Below are 17,883 nucleotides of genomic sequence, written 5' to 3'. Positions count from 1 at the left end.
TTGAAAATACCATATTGATCATATAGTCTTCACATATAAATTAACAGGTTTAAATACTAATATACAAAACTCCTTGGATTTATGGGGAAAAAAATTACCTCATCTTTCATCAGTAGCCCAAATTGTCTGAACCATCTGGGGGATGATTATAGTGCTTCATAGAAGTTAACCTAGAGATCAAAATAATATTTTGAGCACTCTCAACTCAAAGCAAGCACCAACAATAACTGCGTAAAAATGAGCTCCAAACTGAGAACTTCAAGAAAGGGTAAAGATTTTGACTTTGATACAGAGGGAGCAAATTGTATCTTTACTAAAAAGAGAGCTATCTGATGACATATTAAGTGGATATGTTAATATGGCAAAATATTTCAACGCGAAGTGGCAGGATACATTAAGTTGTTTTGGACGCTTCTAATTCCGGCACTCCATAAATCACCTTTGAAAGAAAAAAAAACTACAATTCCGCATATGATGTTGTTATGGTATAACTCTCCCACATTTTGCTTTACTCCAAGCATTACCATACAACCGTACATATATATCAATAGCCAGAAATCCAGGTGTAATCCACTAGGTTCGGAAAACAACTAAATTACAGTAATACTGCCAATCCATGTTTGTTACTCACTAAACATTAATTTGGGTGGAGGCTGTGAGATCTCATTTACTTCATCTCTTCATCACGCACTTAGGCAATACTAAAATTCAACAGAACTAAAAATTTACTAGGTTCATCCGAAGTCCAGTTTAACATCTATGGTCTATCCAATTGCCATTTAGTAAGAAACATTTGCCTTCATTAGAAACACACAGGTTTCAAGTAAACATGCATACCATCAGGTAGGGCAGGGAATCGGGTCGGGTTTGACCCGAATCCGACCTTACTCGAACCCGAATAGTTTGGGTTCGGGTCGATTTTTGTATCTGTTTACTTATTCGGGTCGGTTTGGGTCTGTCAGATTCGAATTCGGGTTTGGATATATTTTTGGGTTTTTTTTTGAATTTTTAGTGTTATCCGATCGGGTTAGTCAGATTCGGTCAGGTTCGGATATTAAATTTCGGATATAATCGGGTTCGGGTTAGGATATTATGAAACTATTCGGATTCGGATTCGGATATAGCCATATCCGACCCGATCCCTGCCCTACCATCAGACCAGCAAATGGAAAGTCCCTTCCAACACAGTTTCAGTACTACTGTCCACCCTGGATAAGTGGTTATTAGTAAATGAAAATGGACTTCAAAAAACATGGAAGGAAAAATGGTCCAGACAGTTATAAAAAAATATATAATATTAAAAAAAAGGAAACCAAGACGTGTTATTTCATAATAAATGCAATACTACAAGACTGGAATTTAACTAAGGCATGGTAGTAAACATGTGGTAAATTATAGTTTAGAAAAGGCAATAATAATGTCACAAACAATCTTGAATATATCTATGTAATAAAATTGATAATTAAGATATTGTGGTAAATCACATACCTAGTCATGGAGATCGATCAAATTTTATTTGATACAGAAGTTGCAGAGACTACTGTGATTTATTTATCTTTTTTCAACAATTAAGAAAATGGAGGTGAAATAGAAAAAGAAAATAGGTGGTATGTGTGCAGTTGTTGGTGTTGCATTGTGCATTCCATTAAAGTTCTTGATTGAACTTTTTGAAAGTTAAGAAGGATTGATGATATAGGATATGGTGTATTTGAGACCGTAGATTGGTTTGGACGGTTGGATGAGCGTCAGAGTTTAAGAAATTCGTTATTGCTTCTTCAAAGACCACAGAGATTGATGACGTGTAATGTATAATTTGTTTGGAACCGTAGATTAGGTCCGTTTTGGACGGCTAGATAAGAGTAAGAAGAAACGCACTACTTTTAGTATTTGATTGGTCAACTAAAGTTTAGAAAGATTGATGACGTGGGATGTAATGTATTTGGGACCGTAGATTGGTTTGGACGGTTGGATGAGTCTTAACGTTTAAGAAATTCGTGATTGGTTCTTCAAATACCACATAGATGGATGGCGTGTGTAATGTATAATTTGTTTGGGACCGTAGATTTGGTCCATTTTGGATGGCTGGATAAGAGTAAGAAGAAACACACTTGACCCAAAGTTGCCTATAAAAAGAGACTCTGCTCCACTCGATTCTCACCATTTTACTCTCAATTCTCTCTCCTCATTATTTTACTCTGGTCATTTTTTTGTCAGCTGTTAGTATTTCATTTCGTCAACTTCTCTATTCAATTCCTCATCTTTTCGTCATTATGTCGTCATCGAGTAAAAAGACAAAGACAGTTATTGCTACACAAAAAGGGAACCAATTAAAAATTGGGAAGTCCATCTCCATAACTATTTCCCAATCCACGATAGCAGAATTTCAACCCGTTAACGGGGTGGGTTTGCAGTTTGGGCAAAACTTGGACCGTCAAAGAGTAGGATCCGCCTGTTTTTCCGTTGGAAAAACTTGGGGTATGCAATGGTGGATCGGTGTCCGTAGTTAAGGGTATTGATCTGTTTAACCTTCCGAGTTTGGAAGGTTCTCTTTCCACCAATTTCTTTGGAGCAGCTGTTAACAGTTACTATGGATTTAACGTCCAGAGTTATCTTTCAGTTATCAATGCTATGAACGTGGCAATTACTAATGTTACTGATGTTAGGAACTCAAAGCAGTCAGTCGACGAGATGTACAAGGTTGTAACAAATACGACTATCGAAAGCTCTAAGTTGAGCAACGATTTCAAGATAGCTCTGGATTGCTATATGGTTTGGGTGGTTTCTCATGCTCTTGATTAGGTGATGTTTTTAGTGGAATGTTGTTTTAGGAAGTTTACTGTAAAGGAAAGGAATTGAAAGTTTTGGTTTGTATCTCATGCTCATGATTAGGTATTGCTCAAGTGGAATGTTGTTTTAGGAAGTTTACTGTAAAGGAAAGGAATTGAAAGTTTTGGTTTGTATATCAATTTGGTATATGGTTGTTGTTAGTCATCAATAGTTCAATACCCAATATTAGTATCAGTAATAAAAAATTTATATTGTTTTTTTTTTTTTTTATAAACATCTTAATTATATTAGTGCTTAAAGTAGCAAAGGAACATAGTGGTTTTCAAGCATACAAATTGGAAGATCCGACATAGGTAACTGCCTGATAGCCCAGACAGCTAGACTGTGTGCATCCCCATTAGAAGTTCTGCTGAGCCACTCAAAAGACACAGACTCTAGGTTACTAAAAAGGTTTGTTATAGAAGTGTACAAAGCAGTCAAAGTCCAGCTGCAAACACCCCCATTGAAAACTTTAATGACTTCCATACAGTCACCCTTAAACACAAAACTGTAGCTTCCTAAGTAGCATGCCAGTAGCACTGCCACCTCTGCAGTCACCATTTCTGCTTCTGTTGGATTTTTAGCTCTGAATCTCCTACAAGATGCTCCCACCAACTCTCCTACATCATTCCACGCCAAACAACCAGCACTAGCCCATCCAGTTTCCCTGTAGAAGGCAGCATCAAAATAAATGATTATGCTATCATTTGGGATAATATGAAAAATAGAATCTATGTTGTTTATTTGGTGCTGCAAATACTCAGGAGGGTTAGAAATATCTTCTCTGAATGCTAAAAAGCATTTGTTAGCCATGGTAGAGCATTTTCTGAGCAGTTTAGCCCTGTAAGGTGGTTTGTGCTCAAACTTTACTTCATTCCTTACTTCCCACAGGGAATGCAGCATAACACAGCAAAAAATGCCCGCCTGAATGGTATGCTCCTCTTTACTTGAGCACCATATTAGGAACTTGTCCAACCAAAGTCTGACAATGTCACCAGTTAGGTTTAACATTCTCAGCCCTAGAGTGGATGCAAACCAGGCATTTCTGGACCAATCACACCCAAAGAAGAGATGTTCAGTTGTTTCCACATCTCTTAAACAAAAGGGGCAGGCAAAGTCCCCATGCATATTCCTTTCCATTAAGAGATCCCCTGTAGGCAGAGCTTTCATGTATAGTTTCCATATGAACAGTTGAATGTGGGCAGGCAATTTTACTTGCCATATCCTAGATATGGTCTTATGATTAAAGGTGGAAGACTGTCCTTCCCAGCACTTCTTGTTTAGAAAAGTATAGACAGACTTAACAGTGAGCCTCCCTTTACTCTCTTCACTCCACTTCATTTTGTCTTTCTGAGCACCTTTTGGTCTAATCACCACCTCTTGTATTTTCTGATTGATAAGAGGATGGAAGATAGAATTCAATTTAGTTGTGTCCCATCCAGAACCATTGGTCAAGAAGAGGTCAGCTACATGAAGGGTATCAAGTTTGGGTTGTCAACTCCCAGTTCTTGGAGTGTGATAGGGATACCCTCCTTGCATAGCCAAGGGTCATGTAGGATAGATGTTGTATCTCCCTTTCCAATGGCCCAGATGAGACCCCCACTAATGATATTGAAAACCTTGTGAACTCCTTTCCAGAAGAAGGATGCTTTGTCAGGTGGTACTTTGACATCCCCAATCCAGTTTTTGTGATAAATGCTAGTAAAGGTTTTTGTCCACAAGGATTCCAAATCAGTTGCAGCTTTCCAGGAGAGTTTTGCTAACATAGCAATGTTCATATCCCTAGCCTTTCGAAACCCTAAGCCTCCCACCTGCTTAGGTTTACACAGGTGATCCCACCCAATGGTGTGAACACTATTTGAGTTATAACACCCATGCCACAAGAAATCCCTGCAAGCCTTGTCCATTTTATCACAAGTGGAGACAGGTAATAAATATGTAGACATGGCATATATAGGGGCAGCTTGAGCCACAGATTGAATAAGGGTGGCTCTCCCAGCTTGGGAGAGGACCTTGGCCTTCCATCCCTTAATCTTGTTGTGAATACTATCAACCAGATAATCAAAGTCCTCAGTTTTTTTCCTAGATAACATGATGGGCACACCCAGGCATTTATCTTTAGGATCAAACAACTTCATTCTCCAGAATCTTTTCTGTTTAAACTTTACCCTAAACTTCACATTTCTACTAAAGAAAATGCTAGATTTCTCAAAGTTTATGAGCTGGCCAGAGGCCTCATAATATTGTTGCAATATGGCCTTCAGCTGTCCACTATCATCAAGATTAGCTTTGGAGAAAATGATCAAGTCATCTCCATACAACAGGTGAGTTATAGCAGAGGAGTTCCTTTTTATTTTAATACCATGAATGTCTCCCCTACTCTCAGCCTTTGTAAGCATCCTTGCCATAGCCTCTGCAACCAAGATAAAGAGATAGGTAGATAGAGGATCTCCCTGCCTGGGCCCTCTTTCAGGGACAATCTTGTCCAAAGGGGATCCATTCAAAAGAACTTTGAAAGTCACAGTAGTAAGACACAGCAAAATCAGGTTTCTCCATTTAGAGTTAAACCCAAGTTTCTCCAAGATACCATCAAGAAAAGACCACTCGACCCTATCATAGGCATTTGCCATATCCATCTTCAGGGTCATCCAACCATCTTTTTTTGTTTTCATATTTTTCATACTATGAAAAGCTTCGCAAGCCAAACCAATATTATCCCTTATACTCCTCCCTTTTATAAATGTTCCTTGAAAAGGGGATATGATCTTATTAATATGGCATTTAAGCCTATTAGCAAGAATCTTAGAAATGATTTTATAGCTAAAATTGCAAAGACTAATAGGCCTATACTTAGCCATATTATCAGGGTTGGAAATTTTAGGAATCAATGCAATATAAGTCTCATTAAAGATAGGATTGAGAATCCCAGATCTGAAGAAGTCTTGAACAAAAGCAATGATGCTCTCCCCTATGATGCCCCAACAGTTATAGTAAAACACACCTTGGAAGCCATCAGGCCCAGGGGCCTTAAGACTTCCAAATTTTTTTACCACAAGCCAAATATCATCACAAGAGGGAATAACAGTAAGCAACTCATTTTCTCTATCAGTAATGACAGGATGAAAAAGATCCAATATACTTGTGTTAACATCAGGGCAATCAGAAGAGAAAATGTCATTAAAATATTCATTAGCAGCAGCACCAACTTCCCCTCTTCCAGATCTCCAGTTACGATCACTATCTTTTATTTTTTCAATTTTATTTTTTCTCCTTCTGTAGATAGTCGAAAGATGGAAGAATCTGGTATTCCTTCCCCCTTCCTTTATCCAATGATTCGTGGATTTTTGTTTCCAATAAGATTCCTTTTTCAAATACCATTCCAGAAGGGTAGCTTTCAACTCTTTAGCTTTACTAAGATTAGCCTGGTTAAAGGGCTTAGATAGGACCATTTTCAGCTTTTTTTTAGTTCTTTTAATATTTTGAAAGATGTTTCCAAAAACATTCTTATTCCAAGCAGAAAGGTCAGCTTTTGTAGCATGCATTCTATGAATAACATTTAAATCAGACCCATCATGCATAGCAGACTTCCAGGCATTATCAATACAAGGTTTACAGGATATATCAGACAACCACATGCTGTAAAATCTAAAAGGTTTAGGACACATCTCATCAAGCTTATTCAAAGTAATATGCAAGGAAAGATGATCAGATGATGCATTAGCAATAGTCCTAACATGCGCATGAGGGAACACAGTTAACCATTCAGGGGTGGCCAAGGCTCTGTCAAGCCTTTCCAAAATATGGTCACCAAAGTTTCTGTTGTTATTCCAGGTGTACTTGGGTCCCTTGAACCCTAAATCCACCAACCACAGGTCATTTATCAAACTATTAAAATCATTCATATATTTAGTAATTCTCTACTACTTTTCATCCAGAGAAGAAATGACATTGAAGTCTCCAAAGAGGCACCATGGGCCAGGGACCAAAGGAGCAATATCCCTAAGTTCAGTCCAGACCCTACCTCTATGACAAGGAACAAGATCACCATAAACAAAGGAAAAAAAGAAAGTTGAACTATTCAAATAATTTGAGATTTTACCTGTCACTTGGTTCTTTGTAGCCCCAAGTATTTCCAGGTCCACATCTTCCTTCCACAACACTGCAAGTCCCCCACTGAGGCCTTCCGCAGGAACAGAGAAGCAACCCCCAAACTTTAACATCTTACTAACTGTACTAATCCGTTTACTGTCCACTTTTGTTTCTGATAAACACACAATATCTACTTCCAGAACCCCAATCTGGTCCTTTAGATGTTGAATCGCAGTGGTGGAACCCATACCCTGGCAATTCCAAACGTAGATCGTCATTTAGGTGAAAGCGACTGTTTAGGGACAGTCACCGCGAATCCAGGAGGAGACTTGGACAGACCTCCACTGCTTTCCATACCTTTAAAGGCTTCATACATTCCATCACCTCCAATACCCGAGGTTTCTCCCCTTTGTAAACCATTTTTCTCAAGGTAGCTATCATGGTCACCAAGATACTGAAGTCTATGCCCAACTAAGGAATCATCCATGGCTAGTGGTTGTGGTTGCTCAGCATAGCTCTCGATATCTGTTTCATATCCCACCATGTCATGTGATTAATAAACTGTTATCTCCCTTTGCTGGTTTTGTATTCCTCTAGTTTGGCCACCAGCATTGGACACCGTCAGAGGACGGTTGTGGATGTTTTCCATATTATCTACTACCTCAGCAATAACAGACCCCTCCCAATCTGTAGAAGAAGAGAAAGGGTCTTCCATTTCATCCGAATTGGGTGGGGATGGTTCAGATGAGGTTATTGGGCTATCCCAATCAAACTGAACCTGACATTCATTTGAACCACTTGAAATAGGAACAATGTTTGCCTCCTCAGGGATCAGTTCGTGCCCTAGCCCTCTTCTTCTCAGATCATCAGCATGCCTTTTTGCACTCTTTGATCTCCCCTCTATCAAACGCACACTCCTTCTGACCCACTTCCCATCTCTATTTCTCACCATTTCCTCTTTCTCTTGCCAACCAGATAATTTCCTCTTACTTCCAATATGTATACTACTTCTGCAGCACCACCACTCTTTCCCCTACTCCAGACTTCCCACTCCTTTTATGAGATCTCCCTTTTACTCCTTTCGAAGCCATGATTTTAAAACCCCTACCACGTGTAGGCCGACTGTTGAATTGAAAAACGTGTTTTTGGTCAGGCGTGCTGGCAATAGCTCCTTTTGATGCATCTGCCTTATCAGTTGGGAAGATAATTTTCTTGAAAACCGAAGGATTTAAGAGATCTGTAAACCCTATCTCCTTATTCTCCTTCCTAGCTGTGTTACTATCTTGGCCTAGATTGTTCACATCCAGCTGATGGTTTAAACCTGACCCATTAGGTGTACTTGCTTGTTGACTCACTAGAGAACTTGAATGGGCCAGCCTACCTTGATCAGAGACTACCAAGGTACTTGGCGTGTTGCACTGACTGCTTTCTGAGCCAAGGCCCAATTCCACATCTGTTAACCCATTTGGTTGTTCTGGACCAAGGCCCAACAAACTTGACCCACCATTTTTGCTCTGTGGACTACTGCCTTGTTGACTTAAAAGGACCGTTATATGTCTGTTGGTGTTTTTATCCATTATAGATCCGTTGGGTCTGAGCCAGTGGACCCATCAGTGGTACTAGCATCTGTACTTCTGGCCTTGTCACGACTCTCCCTAGTAGATGGTGATGTAGACGCTTGCCACCTGTCCTGTCTAGCTCTACCAGTACTATTCCGACCCCCATATTCTTAGGCTTCACCTCCTGTGGCCGGTATTTCATCAGGACGAAGTTTTTCCAGTGTGCCTGAAATTGAAATAATCTGTTTTCCTGTGTAAGCAATACCATTATAAAACTTGTTAGCACGTAGTTGACTAGTAAAGAACGATCTGATATCTTTTGGTGATCCCCCACATTTTACCAGATCATATCTATGTTGTGCCCGAGTTCTACATGTGTATTGGTCATGCCCAATAACACCACAGAAGAAACAGAAACCATAAAAATTTATGTTTTGAATCTCAAGCGTGTCCAATTATGTTGAATGCAGGCAGTTTTATAATTTTATAGGCCATTTGTTTTTTTTCAAATAAAGCAAACTCATGTCTTACGGTGCTTGTATGGAAGTGTCAATTGCAAGATTTGTTTTGTGCTATGTTTCTCGATCTGTGCACATCCCTGCTTAATATATGCCATAGAAGTCTTCATTTCTTTCTCAGTAAAAAATATAGCAATAATGGATATACGTATACGAAAGTCAGAATGGTTTATACGGATTTGAATCCCACACTCCAATATATGCACTCTCAGACAATGCGTAATTGCACTGGTTTAAACAAACCTTAATTATTAGAGATAAACTATCAATTGCCCTCTTGAAATTTTGAATCCAACCCAAACTCGACAAACGTGACAAAGTAAAGTGCGACCAGCAGGACTGAGGTCCTCCATATAGTGAGCAGGACCACTAGTATGGTGGTGATTAGCGTAACTAGACAGACCACATGTCCACAACACCTGTAAATGGAAATTCCAATTAGTCATTTGCAAGATCAAATAACGCCTGAATAATATTAGTACTGGACAAAGTTGTAATTTATGATAACTTGAATTGTCTAACAATGGCAAACACATTGGGTGGAGAAATTGCTGCAGAAAGGAATTGCACAAGGGATGAATGCGAGCATGTGTTGTGGAGGGAAAAACTAAATTAGACTCAGCTACTGCACCCAAACAAGTACGCAGTAGCCACCAAATTATTAACTGTAATAGATCCTTAAGCATATAAATCCATAGCTGTGAGCAGATCAGATCGGTCTTTATTGTCTGGTATACCACATGGGTCAATCTCATCCTTAATACCAATAACCAACCACAAACACTTAGAGCCATAGCTAGAGAGCATAAGATATCACATGTGCTATTTGCTTATCCTATTATGTTATTAATAGAAAATATAAAAGAATGAAACTCAAGAATAAACCATAAGATCAGGTAGTTTACGTACCAAATGCATTGCCGAGATCTTTCCCATCTCCAAACAAACTGGCACATATAATCATGAGGATGTAATTAACTTCAGGAGAGTAAACCTCCCCTTCTTTTGCGTAGAAGCACGCACCAGCTTAACACGAAAGTGAAATAATCCAGCACAACTGATTGTTTGATCATAGAAAATGTGGCTGATATCAATGCCTGGCTTTAAGCGTACAGTTGCTGCCAGTGTGGCAACAATGAACATTGGTCAGTAGAGGGTAGAAACTTGTAAACAGCATAATCGTGAATTAAGTGATCATTGGGGTGCTTGATTAGATATGTCGTCTGCCGGCATATGTTAGGATCAATGAAGGATCTATTGTGAACAGAAAGGCCATCTGTTGCGCTGTTGGGGCAAATGGTGAAGATGCAATAAGTTCGACAGAATAACATGAAATACCATAAACTCTGCAAGAAATTCACTTTACCTGAATTGAGTGCTTACTAAAATGACCAAGATCTGCCAACAGTCCTTGAGAATCTAATCCAAAAAACAAGCAATATCATTGTTGCAAGTATTCAAATACGACATTGGGGGGGGGGGGGGGAGGGAAGGGGAGATGGGGGCGTTATCGTATTACTTGGCAGACAATAACAGTGTCCTAGGTAATGATAAACTTCAGATAATATATGAAATAATATCTTCCCTCCACAACCTTCCTTCCCATTTCTCATGAAGAAATGAAATGTACGATGTAATGTGGTGATAAATGCTATAACTATTCATGGGTACAGAAATAATGTATAATGCTATAGATCCCTACCACTGGAGTAGTTAAGGTCCTGGCACCATGACTGAAGAGAAAAAGGAAACTCACTCTTGAAGTGCCGAACTTTTGAAGCAGAAACAAAGCGATCAGAACTACTGCAGAAAGGGCTTCAACAAGAGCTGAAAAGTTTGCAATTCAAATTGGAAAAATGAAATATAAACTCCCGTAGAAGGATTAAGATCTCTTCGAGAAAAAGAAAATGAAAATAATATAGAAGTTGCAGTCCACTATTTGGAAAGAAAGGCTCTTTGATGCTGTCATAATCCCCAAATTTGTTTATCTATTCTTGTATTTTCTAAGACTTTCCTGCTCTCTTCACTTTCATTTTTGCATGATAATTCAATCTAATTCCTCATACCAGAACAAACATAGTTTTGCATCAAGTACTTCCATTTACAAACTGAAGGAAACGGTTCTCTTATTCCTTTTATTCCATCTATTACAGATAACACTGTAAAAGAGAAGCTAAGGGATGACACCCTATTATTGGTTGCAATTGGGGATCCATAAACATCAAAAGATGAAAAGACCCAAATTCATCCAAATGTCATAATTAACATTCATAATATGAGCTTAAAAAAGACCCAGTATCTATTCATTTACTTATTAGCTAACATCATTACTATTATTAATTTGTTCTTATGAGTCTTTAGGCAATAAGTCAATAGACCAAAGTCCCCAAACCAAATCTCCGCTGAGGAAAAAGGAATCAAATGAGTAAACAGAAACCTAAAGCCGAGACAAGTAGACAACATTAAATAATCCTCAATACATTTTATTAATTAGTACTAAACAGAATGTTCCATTAAAATTCATTAAAGAATACAAACTGGGTAATTTAGTCAAAAAATTCCAAAACAACAAATAAAGATTAGAAAAACAAATGAGACAAACAGGACCATACAGACCAAAATAATAATAATAAGTGGGCATCACAGACGCTAGCAATTTGTACATGCGTTTGCGTATCAATCAGAAAAAAAATGAAAGTTATTGGTCTAGATCACCACATTATATGCGATTAGGACCATGATATCAATTTAATTTTGTTATGTAGCGGAGTTAGTTCTAAGAGTGAGATAGAGTGTTGATGCAGTGAAGGACAATAGGATCACAACTATTTACATGGGCTTTTAATGTTACTTGTGCCTTTCCATTTAAACTGCTTGCTATTAAGAAGATGAACATGCACAAAAATCAGTGAACAGGAAACAACTCAAACAAGATTAAAACTTTGCAAGAAACTAATCTAAACGCAACATACCCATCAAACAATACAGAGTGAAATAATCAAAACAGCGTTACAATTGACAGAAAGAGAATAGTTTCCAAGCTGAGAACTTACATTGGTGGTATCCTCACTCCAATGGAAGGAGTGAAAGTGGTGCGTGTGGTTGTGATTGTTGTTGCCTTGAACAACGATTTCAGACAATGGAATCGGTGAGTTAGATGTAGTAGTAACTAGTGAGTTGGTTATCAAAAAAAAAAAAAAAAAAAAAAAGTGTCTATGCACGTACGTTATTTTACTCCGCACACTAGTCTTTCTTTGAAGAATGTGCAGGAGTGAAGAAGTTGAGACGATGAAGAACAAAGTGACTTTCTCTTTTGGTAAGAGCATTTGCAATGCAGGGGATATGAGTATTTATCGATATTTAATTTCTGGATATTTATGGTGGATATATTCCTTTTTTAGACATATTTGACATTGTTTCACGTGCAAATATTCGTAGATATATCCAAAATATCAACAAATATCGTGGATATTGTAGATATTTTTTGATATATCATAATACATTATTTATATTTATTTGAAATATAATGGTAAATATTAAATAAAATTATTATATACACAAAATATCACTAAATATCTCAAAATATCGCAAAATATCTCCAAATATCATCGAAATATCACCTATATTTACAGTCGTATATATCTCTGAACATATCGTGATATTTATATATCTGAAATCTGAAATCTAGATAGATATCGCCAAATATCACGATATTTTGTACTATGTTTGTGACTATAGTCACCAGTTTTTGGGAAAAATGGGTGTCCAATGCAGTGGTGAATAACTGGTGACTATTTTCCCCTGAAACCTTCCACCGAGATACTGGCTGACTTGTTAACTTCGACCGGGATCTTGGATTCCGTCTGGATTACAAAACTCACCAGACGAATCCAACATCCCGTCTCGCTATATTTCTTTTTTTTTCAGACGGAATCAAACATCCCGTCCGGAGTCCTAACGGCTAGTTCACCAACGGTCAGAACGTCACAATGGTCAAAAAAAGTCAAAACAAAAAACTTTGGTATATATACAACATTTGTTTCATTTCAACTCACACTTCCAACAATCATATATCATATTTCTTCTTATTTAAAATCAGTTCTTCAAAAAAACAAAATATCAAATGGCATCATCTCAAGCAAGTAGTAGCACTCAAGCAAAAGCAAAAACTCACTTTAGCATGTCCGAAGATCAAGCTTTATGTCTTGCTTAGATAAAAATTAGTGAAGACTCCATTGTTGGTACTTTCCAAAATGCAAAAGGATTTTGGAATCGTGTAACAAACGAGTTCAATCAAGCACGTGGGTCGGATAGGTCTTCCGATTCAATTAGCGGTAGATGGAAATATATTTCAAAAATGATGAACAAGTTTGTTGCAATTGTGAATGCGGTGGAGGCTCGACATGCAAGTGGTACAACAATACAAAGCCGGGTAATTACAACTTTGTCGATTTGGAATTTATTGATTATCTTAGTATTAGTCTAATTATTTCCGTCTTAGTCTAATTATCTTAGTGTATTTATTATTTCCATTTTAGTCTTAGTCTAATTATTATCTTAGTCTAATTATTATTTTAGTTTAATTATCTCAGTCTTAGTGATTATTTTAGTCTAATTCCACAATTTTATTTTTTAGTTGTCCGAGGCAAAGATGACGTACGTACCAACTACAAAAAAACGGCTTTTTCACTTGATCATTGTTACGTTAAACTCAAGGATAATCCAAAGTGGAGTAACATTTTTGAGGCAAGGTCAAGCCGCCCCACAAAGGAAAAAGGTCGCAAAAATGATGGTGAAGATTCAACTTCTAATTCACCAAGTGTTGGTGGAGTTGAATTGGAAGGTTCTCAAGAAATAGAGCGTCCTCTTGGATTGAAGAAAGCCAAGTCCAAGAGGAACCAAGAAATATCAGTTGGTATGTTGGAATGTTACTTTACACGTTTGGAATGTTACTTTACACGTTTAAAGGATACATTTGTAAAGGATGCAAATGAAATACAAAAATGCTTAGAACTTAGGGAAAAGGAACTTGCATATGGTCAAAGAACTATGATAACAAGAGAAGAAAAAAATCAGATTCAAATGGAAAAAAATCGGCTTCAAAAGATGCAATATGAAGCTAAGATTTTAGTGACTGATACAAGTGTCCTCTATCCCGATACCGCTTTTATAATCGAGCAACAACAAGCTGAAATACGTGCTGAATGGGCAAGGGCTAAAGGTGGTTCTAGCTCTAACTAAGTTTATGTAATATCTAGTATTTTATTTTAATTAAAGCACCATGTATTTTAATTAATGCACTATGTATTTTAATTTCACTGTCTTTTTAATTAATGCACTATGTATTTTAATTTCATTGTATTTTTAATTAATGAACTATGTATTTTTATTTCACTATTTTTTTTAATTAATGCACTACAAATGTTCTTTCCAATATAATTATTTTCATAGAAATACAATTACCAATAAAATTAAAATACATTATAATATAGTTCATTAAAACACAACTCATTAAACACATAAAAACTTATTGGAATTACATAGGAAATACATTAGGAAATACATTAAGAAATACATAAGAAATATATTAGGAAATACATAGGAAATACTTTGGAACTTCATAGTTCACGTCAGGAAATACATAGGAAATACACTTTCATTTCCATTTTAATTTTCGCCTCCTTCTCCCTCCTCTGGATCCGACCAATTTGGATCATAAATTGGTACCGGATCTGCTGTTTCTTCAATGCCAATCCAATTAAAAATATGCTCAACTAAGTCCTTTTGAAGATTAGTATGTGTAACTTCATTTCTGATCTTATTTCTTGCTTCAATCATCTGATAGACAAAATGAAAACCACCTTCTTCCTGAAATAGCGCATGTATTGTTTCTTTCCTCTGACCTTTCCAAATCCAAACTCCACTTTCATGTTCATTCTCAACAATCATATTATGTATTATAATGCATGCCTTCATTATGTCTCCAAGAACAACAACACTATGACAACGCGCAGAAGCCTTAACAATATGCCATCGTGCCTGCAAAACTCTAAACGTTCTTTCAACATCCTTTCTTGCAGCTTCTTGACGATGAGTAAAGATATTTTCATGCTTATTTCTTGTATAACGAATGGCTTGAACAAATGTGCCCCATTTTGGGTAAATAGCATCAGCAAGATAATATCCCATATCGTAGTCATTACCATTCACATTAACTGCAACAGCAGGAGCCTCACCTTACTCTAATGATTCAAAAACATGAGAACGATGAAGCACGTTAATGTCATTATGTGAACCTGGTAAGCCGAAGAAGCAATGCCAGATCCAACAGTGTTTGTCTTTTTTTTTGCACGCAAGTAAGGAAATTTATTAAAGAAGGAATTGTCAAAGACAATACAAGTTACATACTGTATCAACCAAAACGATAATATGTCCTAAAGGGACATTCTATCTTAGAGACAAAGTCTGGTCTACTAGAGTACCATACTGAAGTATCCTTCAATAAAGTGGATCCCTTCCTTGCTCTTTGCGATCCGCTTAAAGTTGCATTCTCTCCGGACATGTGATAGCTTCCAATGTTGTAGCGGCGGCAATTGCTCCTTCCATCTCGAAACCTCCATGGGATTTGCCGCCATTGAATGCTTTTACAAGCAGCCTTTCGAGTCGACTTCAATCCATATGCAACCCCAATCCATCTCCACCGCTTTCGGCTGCCATGACTATGGTCATTGCATTCGCATGATGATATCTATCTACCGGACCCAGCGGCGGAACCCCAACCACAACTAACTCCTTATTCCTTATTCCGCATAGCATACCAGCCCCGCCCTTTACTAGGAACTCCCTGGGCAGATCCATCGGTGTTGCATTTGATGACATTGCCCACCGGAGCGACCAATGCACTTCTTGGATCAACGTGGCCGGCGCTTTTCACATGTCACGCCCCGGCCTATCAAGAATGCGAAATTCTTGCATGTCATTGTGTTTTCGCCTTGTGACAACTAGCCGAAACCTTGATCCCTTCAAAGACTTTCTCTCGTAATGAAACTCAAGCGGATAGGTATGTCCTCGAAGTGCTCGGCCCGAAGTTTTCCATACCCGCACCATAATGTGGACAATGGTCGCGTTCCACAAGTCTTGAACGATAGAGCTTCTCCCTTTTGCTATTCTCTCAGTAAAGCTTTAAAGCTATGATCCCGAATATTGATTCGAACAAGTCTCACGCCCATGCCCAAATTTTCGAGCCTTTGCTGCAGTCCCATAACATGTCTTTGGCGTTTTCCTCCTCTTGATGGTAGAAGTGACATCATTGAAGCAAGATTTACCCCTACCTTTTTACCCCGTCATCCGTTAGTACCGCCTTGTGCAAAAGCTTCCATGCAATACAAGCATTGCGGGGTGTAAATGTATCGCCCAAAGCTTCCTATGCCAGAGATCTTGTTCTTCTTCGTCTAATAGCTTCAAACGCCGACCGAACCGCGGAAACTTCCATCTATTTCTGGTTTCCAAATACGAATATCCTCTTCCCCACTAGGGTTGTGGGATGGAAGACAAGTCTATGCCCGTGACGAGTGAATACTTCAAACGCATTGCCCTCTAGGAACTTCCATTTATTGTCTTCTATAACATCTGCGACCTTTGCCTTGAAACCAAAACCAGTTCACCTCGGGAGCAGCCCCATGACCGATTGTTCCCGCCCAATTATCTCTCCATAGATCCACCTTGTCGCCTTTGTCGATGATCCATCCAGTGAAAGGTTTTACTTCCTGCAGAGCACCCCGAAGGCCTGGCCAAACCGATGATGGCTTGTGATAAGTGAGGTAGCTTCCATCCTTTTTAGTGAATTTTCTGTTCATGAAGGTACTCCAATCATTTTGTTTATTTAAGAAGCACCATGCTAACTTGATGAGTAGCGCCTTGTTCAGCTCCTTCAACCTTCATATTCCAAGCCCCCCTTCATCCTTGGGTTTACAAACACTTTCCCACTTAAGAGTGATCATTCGTCTCTTCGTAGGATCCCCTGACCATATAAAATTCCTTATGGCCGCTTCTCCGTCCTTGATGCTTTTCTTGGGCCATTTATACACCAACATGTTGTGTATCGGTATACTTGAGAGGATAGCCTGTGCCATAATCACTCTCCCTTGAAAAGATAACAACCTGCATGCCCACCCAGAAGCTTTCCTTTTGATTCTATCAACTAGAGGTTGGATACATCTACTTGTAACTCTGCCTTTAAAAAGTGGAACTCCAAGATAAAGCTCCAGGAGCTCTCCTTCTTTGATATCCAAGAGCTCCTCTACTTTCCTTTTCTTAACACCTATCATATTCCCTAGAAAGATTTTGCTTTTCGCAGTGTTAAAGAATTGTCCCGCTGCTTGGTGATACTCTGAAAGTGCCACCTTCAGTCTTCTGAGCCCTCGGATGTCACCATTTGCAAATAGAAAGAGATCGTCTGCAAAAAGAAGATGAGTAGGCCCAGGAGTATCTCCGATGGTCACCATCTGCTTCACGAGGCCCACCTGAAAACAGTGGTTTATTCTCCTACTGAGAACATCTTCCGCCAAGTCGAAAAGGAACGGGGACAGGGGGTCCCCCTGCCTCAACCCTCTTCCAGCCACAAAGAACCCACATGGTCCTCCGTTTATCATAACCGATAGCTTTGCACTGCTAAGAATTGTCTCAATCCAATCACACCACTTTTTGGAGAAGCCAAATCTCTTCATAACCTCGGCAAGGAACTCCCAGCTAAGAGTGTCGAACGCCTGCGCTATGTCCAGCTTCAGCCCAATGTTACCCCCCCTTCGATGGTGCTCAAGCTCATTCATCATTTCGACGCTTAAACGGATGCCCGTGGAGCTATTCCACGCCTTTGATAAAGCCGAAGTTGT

The 17,883-nt window shown here is 38.6% G+C and overlaps 1 long non-coding RNA gene across 2 annotated transcripts; it reads right to left on the bottom strand.

Moving 5' to 3' along the window:
- Window positions 1-3,108: 3,108 nt before the first annotated feature.
- On the bottom strand, window positions 3,109-12,350 carry LOC147487115 (uncharacterized). Of its 2 annotated transcripts, XR_015202706.1 has the most exons (7): window positions 12,218-12,350; window positions 12,046-12,110; window positions 10,749-10,819; window positions 10,359-10,411; window positions 9,902-10,276; window positions 6,926-9,411; window positions 3,109-3,493 (listed from the first exon to the last, which is right to left on the bottom strand). It is a non-coding gene; the product is annotated as an uncharacterized LOC147487115 (long non-coding RNA). The 2 variants fall into 2 exon arrangements; XR_015202705.1 differs by having other exon boundaries at window positions 3,110-3,493; window positions 12,046-12,350.
- Window positions 12,351-17,883: the final 5,533 nt, after the last annotated feature.

The sequence above is a fragment of the Coptis chinensis genome, chromosome 7 (genome assembly GCF_015680905.1).
Source record: "Coptis chinensis isolate HL-2020 chromosome 7, ASM1568090v1, whole genome shotgun sequence".
NCBI lineage: Eukaryota > Viridiplantae > Streptophyta > Magnoliopsida > Ranunculales > Ranunculaceae > Coptis > Coptis chinensis.
Note: the sequence above shows the minus strand (reverse complement) of the source record. Positions and strands in the feature narration are given on the sequence as shown.